At 48.0% G+C, this 16622-nt stretch overlaps 1 protein-coding gene across 1 annotated transcript in view; it reads left to right on the top strand.

Annotated features, from left to right (window-relative positions):
- Col4a1 (collagen type IV alpha 1 chain) overlaps positions 1 to 16622 on the top strand; it is a 135301-nt gene that overhangs the window by 406 nt on the left and 118273 nt on the right. The gene's annotated exons all lie outside the window — the stretch shown is intronic.

Raw genomic sequence — 16622 nt, 5'->3', positions numbered from 1 at the left:
ATCCCTGTGGGCTGCGATCGCGCATCCGTCACCGAGCCTCCTTTGTTATCGTCCGGGTACGGGAGAGTTAGGGAAGTTGTCCCGGCCTTTGGAAGGGACCAGAAACTTAGTGCGCACCTCGGTGGGGTAAGAGTGTACAGGAGCCAGCGGGACTTGAACCCTAATCGCGGAGATGTTCAGCGGCTGGCCGCCTTCACCTGCCCTGGGTGCTCGAGGGGGTTGGGGGCTGGCTGGAAGGGTGGGCACGCGCACCCCATGCTGCTCAGAGCCCCACACATGTGTAGGGCTCGGAATCGCTTTGGGCGTGTTTCTCGTTGTTTGGAGACTCTGGTGGTTGAGGCTGACCAGCTCTGGGCCGCTTGCCTGGAAACAGCTGTCTCTTTGCTTTCCCACGACTTTTGTGTAGCTTAAGGCACGCTGAGAACCGAGATGGGCTCTCCGGGTACACGAGCTTGAAAGTGACCATCCTGGACTGGCCGCCTTCTATTAGTATGTGTTTTAAAACTATAACCATATTTGTATTTGAGTGTGAAACTAAAGTGAAACTCCGTCTCATTGTTTCATGCACAAATTGTTTGCTTAGTTTTCATTTCCTTTGGTTATGTGCTTGCCCAGAAAGACTCTGGAGATCCATTTGCAGTCAGGCTCTGGACCCACTGCTGTTCTTTCCCTTTTCCCTTCCCCTCCAGAGAATAGAGCTTCAGCTGTTAGTGTCACAGCCCAGCAGTCCCAGAGGCCAGAGGTGTGGCCTCTAAGCACATTTTGATTTTTTTCCCCTCAAATGCTAAAAATGGTTTTTGCTACTTGCCAGATTTCTCACACTTACTTTTTTTAGTCTTAGCTTTTCTTAGGCTTGCCATTGGGTTTGTCCTTTTAAGATTTCAGTTCTCTTTTGAGAGAATGATATTCAATAACTCCACTGTGTTATTAACTGTTACATACTAGAATAATCTGGAAATGTATGCAGCGTCTCTTAACTGTGAGCTTGCCTCTGCCCCGGCAGCTCCTTCATTGGATACTGAGAGCTCTGTGATTACATCAGCAGTTAACTTCAGATTGTTCTCCTGCTCCTGGTCTCGCCCTGCACCATAGCCAGCTGTTTAAACACCCTTCTGTAATGATGACAAAAATACCTTCAAGAGTGGGCTCAAGAATCCTTTATTTTGGTTTAGAAATATTGACCAACAGATTTAACACTTCTAAGACAAGATTGGTAGGCCCAATGGCAAGGAAAATCAGGGGATGTTCTCTGTTGGGAAATATGAACCACTGTTTGGATTTAGATTTTCTGATTGACAGTGTTAGCAAAGCAAAGCTAATTGTGAGAGCTAGCTTTTTAGACATCTAGGACCTTAAAAAGAATGAAGCACTCACTCAAACTCCTCTTCTTACCTGAAAAATCAAACCCAATTTTGAGTTTGGGATTATTTTAATTCCCTTTAGGTATTCTGTAACGGCTAAGTGCATTCCTGGCCCTTAGCTTCGCTCCATTCCTTAAGGTATCATAGACTGTCTCAGGAAACCTTGCATGTGGTCATTCCCATCACCGGTAACCTCCAAGATATTGTCACTACATTGTATTTTTCCTGGCTGAATTAGAGAAAAGTGATTAACATTCGAATTATCATAAACTTAAGGGTTTACAAGAAAATCCATTTAAAAATAATATCTTGCAGTTTTAAAATCCATTTCCCTCTTCATGCCATCAATAACGTTTTACTTACCTTCTTACAAAAACAGCCATCAGATCCACCAAAGTGTTGAAATAATGACTATATTAATCCAAGCAAAATATAACTTAAAATATGATTTGAATGAGAAGATGGTGTGAATTTGTCACATCCTAACTCAGAAGCCAGCAGACATGCCTCTTGCTTGGATCTTCTGCTTCTTTGGTGTCTGAGTCCCTCCTTGCCTGCATTTGCAGCACCTACTGTGTGCCAGGCTGAGGGGTGCTTTAATTTCTTGTGTGAGAGACTATTTGATTTGCATCTGACCCTGTGTGCTGTGATCACACTGTTCCTTTACTTGTGGATGGATTTTCAAATTATTGATTTTACCTCACACTACACTCCCACTACTCTTTTCCCCTCTTTTTCTCTCTTAGGCAAGAGAGGAGGAATAGGGCTTAGGCCCCCATAGTTCTGACCATGAGTACCTCTGCTCTGGTCATGCAGATGTCCTGAGTTGAATGAGCCTCCCTTCTGCAGCCTCCAGCCTCCCTTCCGACTGGTTCTGGGTGATCCATCTTAATAAATTATTTCTAGGAATAAGAAATGTGAACTTTCCCTAAGTGTATTGGTGGCTGCCCGGCAATCTTATCACCTCCTGACCGTTAGTCAGCACTCCTGGGACCAAGTGACCCAGAGCTCATACAAGTGAGATTTGATTCCCCTGCAAGAACGGACCAGGGGAATGTGGCTGAGAGGAGGAGCTGGGCCTCCAGGGAGTCCCAACAGCAGTGTGTGGAGCACGCCAGCCCTTGTGCCCTCTGTGTGTGGCAGGGGACCAGGCACAGGGAGGCCTACGAGCCCCAGCAGAAGTGGTAATGTCCATCAGCCCTGTCCACTAGCTCTTGCATGGCTAGTGATGCTACAGATTAGTCACAGGTATGCAGAATGAGTGTGCTTAGGGACAAGAAGAGCCTAAATTTCATGCTTTTATTAAGTAGGTGATTGGGGGACTCTTTGAATCCCAAGTCTCAGTTTCTCTGGAAGACCCACACCTTCCTCTCACAATCTACCCATTCTTCCCTTACTCCACACATGCATCTGGAACTCTGCTGGACTTCTGTCCAGAGTTCCAGATGCATATGTGGAGTGATACCCTGTCTCTTCACCATGAAAGCCACACACTGGTGAGGAATTCTGAGAAAGAGACAGAAAAATAGAATCCAGGTTGGTCAAGGCTACGATCAAGGGAAACCAAGAGCATAGGAGTACCAGCTTTGGGAGTCCACAGCGGCTTCCGGGAGGACACCCCACCTCTGAAATAAGTGGAAGAAGTAGGAGCAGCATATTGTTTTCGCCTGTGCTATCATGGTGTATCCTTTTCACAAGGCATAATTCTTCCTATCCCCTCTCAAGCCTAAGGGTCTTTGTATTGAATGAGGACCTTAAATTCCCTACTTAGATACCAGAAGCCATTGTTTCTATTGTAAGCAATCTGGGTGGCTGACTTTTGATCTCAGAGGGGCAGAGAGAAGTGGAGAGCAAGGTCCAAGAGAAGGGTGAGATGAGGGAGTGCTAGCTCCAACGTGTCTGTCTCTTCTCTCCAGGGGGCAGGGGCATTGGGAAAGTTAAATATGGATGACTGACTCCAGGCAGGAGTGCCTGTAGGAACTGACCCAGAAAACCCCCCTCACTGGGGCAAGGACACGAGGGAATTCATAAAACCCTGCACTATTCATTAACAAGAATGTCGGCACCTTTCTGGAAACTGTAAAGATGGCCTTAACGAGTTTGGTTACTTAGTGAAGAGCTGGCAAATATTCTGCATAGAAATGGAGCCCACAGATGATGCTATGAGACAAATCCTTGTAGATACTGGGTGGACATCAAGAATGGAAAATATCACAACCTTTGTTTGGACGAATTACCACTGGACAACAATTAACCTAATGAAAGTGTCTCTCACAGGCTTGGTATTTTGAGCTCTTGGGATACAGTAAGCAAAAGCAACAATAGAATGCCTAAAATAATATCATTAGAGCATTGTTCTTCCTGCTATTATTAAACAGCCACTAAAAAAAAATGTAGCTGTGGAACAATAGAAAGACGTATTCCTACTGTTCTTGTGCATACAATGCAAAGGATTAGAAACCCGAGTGTGTTTTCATTGGGAATTCTTTGAGGTGTTGAATGCTGCAGGCATTACTCTGGTTAATATTTCTCAGTTGGGCACACAGGGGGCCGTTCCATCCTGAGCTCCCTCCATTGTTCTCCTGGGGAGTCTATCCTAGTTTTCTCTCCGTTCCTCTGTGACCTTTTTTCTCCCTAAGCCCTGCAGTGGGTGTGCCTTTGTTCTCCACATTCTCTCCCCGGATTCCTGTCATCCCTGGGAAGGTGACGCCACCTGCCTTCTTGAATCCACAGTTGGATGATATCTTCCTGTTGCCAGGGACACTACACCTCAGCTGTCCTGCCCTGATCACAAACTTAGCCAGGTGTTCAGAGCTGCCTTCTCACCCAGGTGGGTGACCTCACGCCTTTGTGATCTTGGTCGTCCATGGCACCTTCTGTTTCCTGATGTTGAGCCCAGAGACCATGGCTGTTCCTGGAGGCCCAGGTTCCCCCTTTTCTAACCCCCAAGTCTCCTCAGTCACAAAGCCCCCACTACTTCCTAAGTGCTTCTAGGAGCCAGCCTGGCCTTCTCTTCCTGTGGCTCTGAGCCCCCTGCAGGTCTCCTTGCTGTGCAGGATGCCACCAGTCCTCCTGCCTGCCCCCTCCCAGCCTCGCCTCTCCAGCCCGCGCTTCCTGGACCTGTCCATGGCCACCTTGGCTTTGCATTCCCTCCACAATGAGGATCCGTCTAATTATGTGGCCTGCGGCTTGTGTCTCCCAACAGGTGACTTTGGTGACTGTCAGGAAGGATTCTCTGTGCTCCATGGAAGCCACTGTTTTCTCCCTGTTCCCCCACCTGGCTCCTTTCTCTTGTCTTGCTGGGATTCTTCTGAGTCTCTTAGGGCAGATCTCTGTACCATCCTCACCACTTGCCTCTAAAATCAGGCTTGTGAGGGAGAATATTGAGTGTCTGGATTTTTAAAAATCCAGCTTAAATTTGAACCCTTGCTCTGCCACCCTGAAGCAGTGTAAGCTCTTTGAGCCTTGGGTCCCTAATACACAGAACGTGGATGATGGCGGTGTCCGTGGATTGCCACGAGCTTCTGCCCATGAGTGAGCAGGCACTGGGGAGAGACCGGTTGCTGCTGCTGCCACGTGGCTGGTGTGGCTTTGTCTTAGGTGGGTTGGCTCTGACACCCCTGCCAATTACGAGACACTTGTGGACGTATTTTTTTTTTTTTTTTTGTAACCCCCTGACTGTGTCTGGGAGAGGGCCTGGTCCATAGGAGGAGATCATGAATTAATTACTCATAATTGGTTCTGATGTTTTTGCTCCCATTAGCATCAGATCCCCTGGGGAGCCCAGTGGAGCTGCCTGCTGGCTCATGGAAATTATGCTCCATCGTCCATCCCTGAGGTATTAACAGAGAATGCAGGGAGGATAATGCCAAGTGAAGGTGTTTCCCCTGAAATTAGAATTTGGAGCAGATATTTCACCCCAGACTAAACACGAGTTGGAAATATACACAATGCTGGGCTCTTTCTGTAAATAGTTTATTCCATGGCTTAGTAATATTCTTTGTAGAAGTTTTGCTAGGTTTGGTTTTCCATCGCATGCACACTATGAGAACACTTTGTTATCTGAGTTGTGCTCACTTGATTTGTGGTAAGGTAGAAGATATGCAGATGTCCAAACAGGACAAAAGAAATATCTTACTGACATGGGCTTTGATATATCTGTTGGTTGTATCAACAGACAAAGGGGTGTGATCAACATTCTTATCTTTCATTGTTCAGAGTTTTGGAATTGCTTTTATTTCTTAATTTTTTTTTTTGTAGTTGTAGATGGACAGCATGCCTTTATCTTATTCATTTTTTTTTCACGTGGTGCTGAGGATTGAACCCATGCCTCAGTGGTCTTAACGAGTTTGGCTATTTAGTGAAGAACTGGCAAGTGCCAGGCGAGTGCTCTGCCATTGAACTACAGCCCCTACATGCCCTGTAAGTGTATTTTTGACATTTCTTGTTCTTAAGTAACAACAACAGACACTGGCTATGAGTTGGAAGAACCAGTTGCTCTATTCCCAGGTCATCAAATGCACAATGAGCTGTTTATTACCCATTCATGGAAAGGTTAGCTGAGTGGCATGAACATCATCTAATCAGCAGAACATCTGGAGACAAAATATCTAGTTGACACTTGATTAAAATTATTTGAAATCTTTGTGGAGTTTCTACTTTAGAAAATAAAGATACTCCTGTACCTAAAGCAAACCCCAGTGTTTCAAGTTGTAACTCAATGTATCAAAAGCTATTTCCACAAACTTTTGCCTGCAGTGCCTCCCATCTTCGGGGGTGAACATTGGGAGATGGTGACAGGTGGCCAGCTCTGTCTTCATTTCAGAAGGAAAGAGCACCCCTGGCCCTCATCCTTTAGCACATGGGGCATTTGAAGGTTCTAGGTCTGTATTTGTTTCCTGTTAGAGCATGTTACAGATATGCCTGGGGATAACTATTTCAGTATTTTTTCTTTCTTTCATTTTCTTTAAAATTTTTTTTTTTAGTTGTAGATGGACACAATACCTTTATTTTATTTATTTAATGTGGTGCTGAGGATCAAACCCAGTACCTCATGCGTGCTAGGCAAGTGCTCTACCACTGAGCCAAAACCCAGCTCTCTTTATTTTCTTAAAGAAATAATATATGATTTAATTGGTGGAAGATTTGGTTATTGGATCTTTAGATGTACTTCATAAAGTAGCTGTATTATTTTTATAATATAAAAAAATCAAAGTTTATTTTAAAATTTATGATTCTCCTTTTATGTAACCAGTGACTTATTTTTGAGAATAAGAGCACATCATCCAAGAGCATCAGCTTTAAAATGTCATTTTTAAACACAAGCAGTTCTTTTTTCCTAATTAGCTTTAATTTTTGAGTTGCACTTTGAAAGTTTTAATGTCACAGAATCACTACTGAGCTGAGTGCAACGTATGTGCTAGCATCAAACTGTTCTTGCTTTAGAACTCGATTTAAGGTGAATTATTATCATTATTCCTAAAATACACAAGGTTTTATTAGGTAAAAAGGTCACAGAACTCATAGTTTGGTGCATTTTTTGTAATAATTTTGGTGCATTTATTATCATTATTACTAAAATACACAAGGTTTTATTAGGTAAAAAGGTCACAGAGCTGATAGTTTGGCACATTTTTTGTATTTGGAAAATACTTAACTTGGGGATCTTAACTTGAGGTCATTGTTTTGTCAGAGGAGAGGGTTCATCTTAATCCCAAGGACCCAAGATTAGTTAGACGAAAGAAAATCCTATTTTTCTTAGGATGGGAATTAAAGGATCAGATGCACACTTGCATTTTTGGAAGGACAATGGCAGCCTGTGGACACACCTGGAGGAGGGTTCAAGGACATGCTTGCCTGCACAAGGTGACCGGCCCTGGCCTCCTCTTGTGTGAGGTACGTGATGCTGTTTAGGAGGAGCAAAGATGTTGAAGCTTGTAAAGCTTTTGTAAAGTGCTTGCCTTGTGCTGGACACTATTCTGTTATGTGAAAAGTGACCCCTGAGAAATCAACAGCAGAGTGATGGTATTATTGAGTACCTCGGGCTGATGTCGGCCACTGGAGGAGCACAGCACACCCAGGGCTTGGCACACAGCTCCGGGGGCCTGGGGTGCACCTGAGAATCTGCATCTGCAAGGGCTTGCTGGTGCTGCTGGTCTGGAGACCACAGGTCCTGCTGTCTCACCACTTCACATGGGTGGCAGTGCACAACCCCACCTGGAGGTAGCCATCCTTCCGGGGCCCTGGCTTGCCCTCCAATTGAGGCCACATGTTGCATGTTCAATGACCCTTAATTCTCAGTTTCTCTACTGTCATTGCTGTTGCCAACAATTCCAGTTCTAGCTGTGGGGTGCACTGGGGGGGGGGTTGAAGGAGGGAAGAAGTCTCAGAAGCCCACATGTGGTGTATCAAGAAGTGGACGCTGGGCAGGCAATTTGTCCTGGTTCCCTGGGAGCCTTCCTCCTCATCAGGAAAGGGCAGTGTGGTTTCTCATGCCCGCTCTACCTCAAGTCTGGGTTCTGCCATCGGCAGGGGCCGTGGCTTCAGGCGCTTGCCCCTGCTGAGGTTGGCTCAGGGCGTCTGGGGTGGAGACTGGCCAGGGGCGGAGCCACGGCACCCACCCACCACCTCAGCCTCTGCCCCTCTGCTCCCCCTTGAGAAACTTCTGCTTTGTCTCTCATGACACCAAATCCAGTTCCTGGAGATTAAAGACCATTTGGGGTTAGTGGTTTAAAGTAACTCTAAATTTTGGTCAGGAAATGGTTTATAAAATTAAGACAATGTTGCCAAAGTAGGAAAGTGGGTCAGGGTGGGGAAAATACTGTCCATAGCATGGTTCTGGATCAGATGTATTGTTATAAATAATTGATAATATTCACCGATAAGCAGGGGACGGCCTTTTTAGTTTTGTGGGACATGAATTGGGCTGTTTTCTTGACTTGTCCCTTATTCAGAGCTTATCTTTAACAAATATTTTTGCATATAAACAGCATGCAAACACCAGCTGGTTTTTATCAATTTGTTAAAGCAAATCTGACCAAATAGCCATTAGGTTCCTTGATAATAATTAGATTTTCCTTTCCCAGATACTTGAAAATAGCTAGATTGTATTTCTTTATTCTGGAATTCAGACTCCTAATACTTTAACAAAATAATAATTTTAAATTATTTATTGTTGACTTTAGATGTTTTTTCTCTTCTCTCATGGAGGTTATCATCCGTGAATGTGAGATATGTGTTTTTTCCTCTTGACTAAATCATTTGTGACATACATAACTTTGGGCATTGTTTTAGGCTAGCAGCCAAATTTGTAACCAAAGTCCCCCACCTTCTTCCATCAGTGGAAATAAAACAACTAAGGCTAAGAATTGCTAAAAACACCAATGCAAGGGGATAGGCTTCGAGCTCAGAATCTTCTGGCATTTAAAATTTGTCCAGTATGTGTGTCGACCTTCCTTCTGGGTTGGAAAATGTGCAGGTGGGTGGAATGGCTCTTGTACTTTGAATTTGGATAAACGCCCAAGTTAAAGTCAGAATGATTTTAATAATGGACTGATAGATGTTATGCTGTGTTGACAGAGTGACACTTGAGCCATTTTCTTTTGACCCCAGAAGTTTTTCAGTTAGGTTTCAGAATCTAGAAAGAGGATCATTCAATTGTAAACTCTGGAGCCAGAGGAGATGGGGTTAATTCTTGATTTACCAGCAAGTGAAGTTTGACCACCTTCTTAACCAGTCCGTGCCTCAGTTTACCCATCTGTAAAATAGAGGTGACCATGCATTTCGTGACAGAATTGCTGCCGAGGCAGCACATGGTGGTGAGGCTGGTGAAGCTTTTACATGGCCTCTGTGTCACTGTCATTTCTGAATTCACGGTCCTAGCTTTGATTTTCACATGTAAGTTAAACTAGGAAGACTGAAAAATTATTATTATTATTTTTATCACCACTCCATGCTTTAAAACAAGAAAAGCTTCTCTGGTAACTGATTAAATAATGAGATCATAGTGGTATTCACATACACAATTGAAATTTTTTTTTTTTTAAAGAAAGAGAGAGTTTTTTTTTAATATTTATTTTTTAGTTTTTGGTGGACACAACATCTTTATTTTTTTTATTTGTATGTGGTGCTGAGGATTGAATCCAGCGCCCTGCGCATGCCAGGCGAGCGCGCTACCGATTGAGTCACATCCCCAGCCCAATTGGAAGTTTTTATGGCATAATTTCTGAGTTCTGTCCCCAAAGTATTCCAGGATGGAAAACTGGGCTTGGCTCCATGGTGAAAATAAAACCTATACAGCAAACTGGGGGCGGGGGATGTGGCTCCCTGGTTAGTAGTAAAGTCCTTGCCTGGTCTGTGTGGAGCCCTGGGTTCCATCCCCTGTGGCCTCCCCCCCCCCCCAAAGCAAATGGAAATGCGGGGACCTTGGCTTTCCTGCCCTAGAGGCAGCACCTCTGCCACTTGGTCTGTGTTTTACAGCTAGGCAGAAGGTGGCATCTCCTGTAGAGGTCTTCCTGATGGTGGCCTATGTGGCAGGTCACAGTTGAGGAATCCTGGAGTCCTTCCTCCTCGTCTTGGTTCACAGGGAGGCCGGCAGAGGGCCAGTCGCGGGCTGTGGAGGACCTGGTAAGAGCACAGACAGGCCCCGGGGGCCTGCATGGCCGCTCCCTGTGCTGAAATCCTAATGTCCCCAAAGAGTCCGATCCAGCCTCCGTGACAGAAAGTGCTCCTGGCACACCGGAAGGTGCTTCCAGCCACTAAAGCTTTTGCTGGTGGCCGTCTCAGACCCAGCTTGGGTGGAGGACCAAGAGACACCCAGTAGGAGAGTGGAAGAGGGAAACCTCGGGGCGTCTTGAAAAGCCCCCAGGTGGGACAGTCCCAAGCCACTGCACAGCTGCCCTCGCTGTGAAGTCATGCCTGTCTCAGGGAGACGAGTGGCACCTGAGTCTTGTTTCACTGAAGTACCACTTATGGGATGTTACAGCTTTTATTCATTGAGCATATTCAGTGAACACAGCTGTGATTGAACCTCATGAGGTGAGATTTTACAATCTGTGTGAACCTAGGTGCACTGTGTGTTTGTACTGTGTGTGTGTGTGTGTGTGAATGCTACTCATTCGGGCTTGCAGTCAACACTGCACACCTGCTCTGTGCCAGGCACTATTCCAGGTTTTGGAGCAGACAGGTAAGAAGAGCTGCCCTTAATGGTTATTTATGGAATTAACATCAACACTCTCTGCCTTTCATCAGGCTCCACCAGAAGTCCGAAGTGGCCCCCTTTTCTGACTCACCCACTCAGCTTTGCTAAAACAGCTGTAGATGTAAGAAGAGAACCAAAGTCCTCCCTGGGAGGTAGAACCTACTGTGTGCTAAAGTACATCTCTGAGACCAATGGACATTCAGAGGGGCTCCACTTGATGGGAGTTTTGAAGTGTCTCTAGAGTAGGAAATGGGCTAGCCCAGTTCTCCACCCTGCCTTGGGAGTTAAGCAGAGCCACTCATGGGAAAGCTACCCGCCATCAGATGTGGAAATGCCAGATGTAGGCATGGGAGAAGCCCTTAAAAGCACAAATGGGTTCTGGTGATGACAGTGTGTGTCACAACAATAGTGATGCAAGAATATTGTCCTTTGCCTTAAAATTGCATTTGTCTCTGGACAAGTCAGCAGGACCTGGTAAGGGCTGGAGGCATACAGTGAGGAAGGGGCTTGCTGTAGTCATTGGCAGGGACATGTCCTGGGGCCTCCAGCTGCAAAGGACACCATGTCTTATACCTTGCTGAGTAGTTGTGAGCCCATGGCTTTGTGTGGCTGCTCTGTAAAGCTCGTCCCCAGCTCATCATTGGCTGCACTCAGAGGCGCCCTGCCACCGTGGCAGGCAGGCAGGCCCTTGGCTGCAAGTTCCACTACCTGGTGAAACTGGAGTCCCCTTGCAGGGAGGGAGGTGTCCCAGGCTTCCTGGGCAAAGGAGATCTAGTTTGTGAGTTAGGACAGCCAGAACACAAGGCCTATTGCTATGAAAATGCTGTTTAAACAAGAAAACACAGGTCAAAGTTCTTGGCAAAATGTGTGGCACATTTGGTACAATGGGCCGTACTCATACCTTATCACCCTGCAACTGCGAAGCTGTTAATAAGAGGAAATGATACAGATGCATTACACTACAGGGCCTTTAGTGGGAAATATTTATTAGAATGACTCTTTGCTGGGTTTCTTAATTGTAATGTCTCTTCTTAAAGTGTCAGAGAGCAAGGAAGAGGTAAGATCCGCCAATGTTCCTATGTCTGCACAACATCTTCAGAAACACAGCATGATTTGGTGCTCTGCCATGTCACAGCAGAATCTCCTGAGACCTGTGTCAGAACAAAAGTGATTGACAGGCTATTGGCACACCACGCCAACCGTGTAATACACCTTGTTCTGGTGGGGCCCAGTATGCGCCTGTGTGATGAGAAAGAGTGGCATTAACGTGAAAGCTATGCTTGGCAGAGGAACAGAACTTAACTTAACTCCCAAGCTATTCTTAATAGCTTTTCAGGTTGGAGCAGTTACCACCAGCTTGTACCTTTGACCTGTCGTCCCCAGAGTCACAGACACGTCTGAGAGCCATCAACTTCAACGGCCAGAGATCGTGCAGAGCAGGCCTCCTCTGCAACCGTCCACACACTTTGGGTCCTATCTGCCCAAGTGTTGGACTTCGCTGATCTGTGTGGCGGCCCACAACCCTTCTTCATGGTGGCATTGCTGGGTGGACATGCATTTGTGGATGACCTTGAGTGTCACCAGTTGAAGGAGGGGCTGCAAGTACTTTAGGAGACACTGGTGGGAACTGAGAGTTTTTAATAGCAGCCAGTTTCTTTCTCACCATCCCAGATCCCTTTGAGTGGGACTTTAGTCCTGGAAAGGTTTGCCCCACTTTGTGTGGGTAACAACCCTGGGCATGCCAGCCTCTCACTCATCTTCTGCTTGGAGACGACTGTCCTGGTGGCCACCGCCCTCCCTGCCTACCTGTGGCCACCCTCTCAGTGCCTGTCCTTCTTCCAGCCTGGGGTCTTGTAGGCAGCAGAGGGAGCCCTTTTGGGGGACTGTGTGGGAGAAAAGCAGGCAGTGGATCAAGCCAATTTCCAGGCTGGGTCTTCCTGACATTGGTCCCTTCTTCTCTTTCTGCTTAAAAATCAATTAAACACAAAAGGGAAGGGGTACTTTAACTCACCTGTCTGTAGTCCTAAGGGATCCTAGATGATTGCAAGTTCAAAGCCAGCATCTACAACTCAGCGAGGCCCTAAGCAACTTAACAAGACCCTGTCTCAAAAAATAAAAAACACTGGGGGATGTAATTCAGTGATTAAGTGCCCCTGGGTTCAATCCCCAGTACCAAAAAAAAAAAAAAAAAAAATAGTGGAAGACACTTTATCATTTAATAAAAATTACTATTATTTTATTATTGTTTAATAAATTACCCCCAAATTAGAATGATAGGTTGAGTCAGTGAATCATGATCCGCTCTGGAACACAACATGGCTTCTCTTCTCCAGTGGGCTCAGGAATACTTGAAATCATGCAGATTTTAATGAGCCTGGGCACAGAGTACGTTTAAGGAGGCCACATGTGAGGATTTTTTACATGCACAAAGGGGTGGGTGCCACCAACCCATGGTCTGGAGGGATTTGGTAGAGGATTGATATAGAAGATCTGTTGAAATAGACAAAGGTCCCTGAACTTGGCAGTGGATGGGGAGAGAGCTAACTTGGATGCTGTCTCAGAAGCACTCTGCAGGCAGGATGCTGGCCCTGCTGAGGGTTCTGGGCAAGTCCCTGGTCAAGGAAGACAGTTTTGGCAAGCATTCCCGTATTGTCTGTACAAAATGTTGGGCGCTTATCTCGCTTCCTGGATCCTCTGATGGCCTGTGCACGTGTGCAGACCCCGTCCACCCAGCTGCACTGCACCCTCTGTCTCTAGGCCCTTCCCAGTCGAGCCCAGTGCAGGGCACCATGGCACAGAACAGGTGCTCAGCCAGTGTTTGTGATTGACCAAGCGGTGGCCAAGGCCATGCTAGGAAGTTGAGATTCAGAGATGAATGTCTAATTTGTATTTCTGCAGAAGGCAGAATTGTGTAATTAAAAGCTCAGTTCAGAGCTCTTCAAGTGGGAGAATAGAGGAAGAATCCTTTCAGAAAATCACCTGGTGCTAGGAGAAGTGCCCCATGGTGACGGGTAGCAGGCTTTCAGAGAGCGCGCCTCGGCTGTTTGGCGCCCCCAGGGAGGCGTCCTGCACTGATGGAAGGTCTGTGCTCCACCGTGCACTTGGGCAGGGCAGCAGTCCTCTGCGAGCCCAGTCCTTCCCACACAGTCCCCATGAAGTGGGAAGGTGACTCTGGGAGGGTGGCCTCTCTGTCAGGTCTGCCTGTGACCTTGGGAGGTTGCTGACTCCGTGGTGCCTGCACTCCCAGAAGTGTCCTGATCCGTATGGTGACCTACAGGGCGGCCAGTGAGGAGGGGACTGCGTAACTAATGCTTTCCACCCATTTCTACTGAGCCTCAGAGAACAAGAGCAGGTTCTCTGGTGCCGGGAGATGCTGAAGGAGTGAGAAGATAGAACCAAAGGTTGGGAGACTTTGCTTTATGATGTCCAACTGCTCATGAAGACAGGTGGCTTTAACCAGAGCAGCCACTTGGCCTCCGCGTGGCCTCTGGGGGAGCACCAGGCTGTGAGGAGAGTGGTGTAAACCAGAGGCTGCCACTCGGATTCCTGGACAGGAGAGCTCAGAGCCGGCCCTGGTCCTCAGAGGCAGCAGGGCATCTCCAGGTCTGTGCAGGTGCTCCAGGCCGAGGTGGCCTCCCCCTTCCCACTGTGTCCCTGCTGTCTGTGCTTGTCCCAGTGCACAGAGCCCTGTTCCTGGGCCAGCTTAGTTACCCTCAGCTTCTGCCTCCGCCCGCTGACCCTTGCCATCCATCACGGGCCACCCCAGCCTAGGAGACCAAGGTCACTTGGTCCAGGGTCACTGGCAGGCTGAACTAGAAGAACAACAGCGTGGGGTGGGAGTCCGGTCTGGTGGAACCTGCATCAGAGATGAGGGTTTTGAGGTGTGGGTGGGTCAAGGCACCCGGTGGCTCCAGGAGTGGACTGTGGGGGTGTGAATAGTGCAGAGGGGGCAGGGTACAGCTGCTTCTAGAAATGTTCCTGGGGTGGTTTGGGAGAATGGAGCCCAAGGGGAAGAGGAGTGAGGCGGAACAGCAGCCCGTGGAGGGAGCCTGGGGCAGGCTGCCTTTTAAGGGCATCTTGAGTGCTGTGTGCACATGTTGTGGGTCGCAGATGTCCTGATTAAGAGGGTAAATCATAGAAGAAACGAAGCCTTAGACACTAACTTTAAACAGTGCAATGACATTTTGATGATGAAAATGCTGCATAGATTGTATTCCCTCAGGAAGCTGGAAAATTGGAATTCCAAGAGCTGCTCCATTTGGAGTTCTCAGCTCGTGTGTGCATGCAGGGTAAGTGCATACTGCAAGACCAAAAAACAAACTCCAGAAGGCCTTCAACAGGCTTTCAGAGAGAGAAAAAAACATAAAACCTATACAACAGCATATGAAAATTGCTGACCACAAAACAGGGCTCTTCTGTTTAGAACAACATCAAATCACCTGCTAATGGAAACAAACTCTAGCAGATGTGTGTCCAGCATGGTTGCCGGGGGGCCAGCCCTCACTCCACATACCACTCTTCTATATTATTTTGGGGGGCCTCAGAGCCAACCTGCTTGTCTTCCTGGAGGATGTGGAACAGAAGGACCACTACCCTGGCCTCTGTGGCCTCGTTTGTCTTGTGGAGAACACGCTTCCCCTGAAAGGGGAAGGCTGACGCTGTGGCTGCAGCAGCTGACCTGTGAGGAGCCGTGGTGGCTCATGGGTGTCTCACAGCCCTGGGTTTCCATCTTTGGCCCCCAAAGATGCCTGTGGGTGTCCTCCACGCGGCTGTAGCCTTGTGTCCTGAACACATACATTAACGGCTGACGTGGCTTGAGGGTCCACATACTCCATTTGCCATTCAGCTATGACTCTGCTTTGGATGATCTCATCAGTCACTGTGGTGAACAAACATTGTAAACAGCCTAAAATCAGTGCACCTGAGACCTGTAGCAGCTTTGTGGAAATATGGACCAAGAAAGTGGCCGATGGGTGTGTCCAGGCCTGGTCGTGCAGGGGAAGGCCAGGGAGGGGCGGGGCCCAGGCAAAGGAGAAGGGGAATGCGGTGGTGCTGGGCCTCTCGTGTGGCCTGGGCAGTTCTGATGTCCAGCATGGCTCATGCGGCCAGCCCACCCTCCACTTCTGGGCCAGCCTGGGGCCATTTGACTCTGGTTTTTGAGGTCAGAAACCCCTCCCCAGGCAGGACAACCAGGAGTCGTGGTTGGCCAGAATGGAAAGGTGGGGAGAGGAGGGGTCGCTCTCCTCCAGCTCTCAGCCCACTCAGGAAATGCCCAGTACCAGGGTGTCCTCCGCTCCCCCTTCCCTGGGCTCTGTGTCCCTCCCCACCGCATGGTGCCCTCGCGTACCTGCACACAGGGGTCCAGGACTCACTCCCCTTTACAGGCGGTCCCACTCTCAGGTGTTTAGTCACCCCTCTGGGACTTTAGAAAGGTACCCGGAAGACAGGAGGGTGGAGAGCCAGTCGGTTAGGCTTCAGGTCCTCCAAGTTAGTGGACGCTCATTATTTTTTTCAAATGACACTCACATTCTTGTGATTTTTCATTTTTGTCTGCCCAAAGAAAATGCAAAAACTGTAAGAAACCGTGGCCTGGCAGGTCCGCGGGTTGTGCTTGCCTGTGGTTAGGTGACCCTGGGGGCTCCGGGGCCAGAGACAGATTCTGCTCATCTCCTGAGCCGTGGGCTCTGGCGGCCATGCTCCAGCGTGGGTTTCGGGCCGCGTGGCTGTTCTGGGCCGCAGCCTCCCCAGGCCCTGGCTGCTCCTTTCCCAGGGGAAATGGAGCGGGGTCGTGGTTCCTCAAGGAAACTTTCCTCCTGGGGGCATCGCTGTTGAGTTCGATGCGTGCTTCCTGCTGTAGACAGCCCGCTGTGCCGTGGGGAAGCGTGTTTGCCTGTGTCCGGTTTTCAGCCTGTGTCCTTGAGCGCTGGGGAGCCAGCTCTTCCCAGGAAGGCCATCCCGGCCTGCGGCCCTGGGGTGCAGTCTGGGCTTCGCAGGGTGCTGGCTTTCTGCCCACCTGATCGCTCACCATATCCAGCTCTTTGACCCCAGAGAAGAGTTCCGTG

This window comes from Callospermophilus lateralis, chromosome 12, assembly GCF_048772815.1.
Source record: "Callospermophilus lateralis isolate mCalLat2 chromosome 12, mCalLat2.hap1, whole genome shotgun sequence".
Taxonomy (NCBI): domain Eukaryota; kingdom Metazoa; phylum Chordata; class Mammalia; order Rodentia; family Sciuridae; genus Callospermophilus; species Callospermophilus lateralis.
This window is presented reverse-complemented; position numbering and strand designations above follow the sequence as displayed.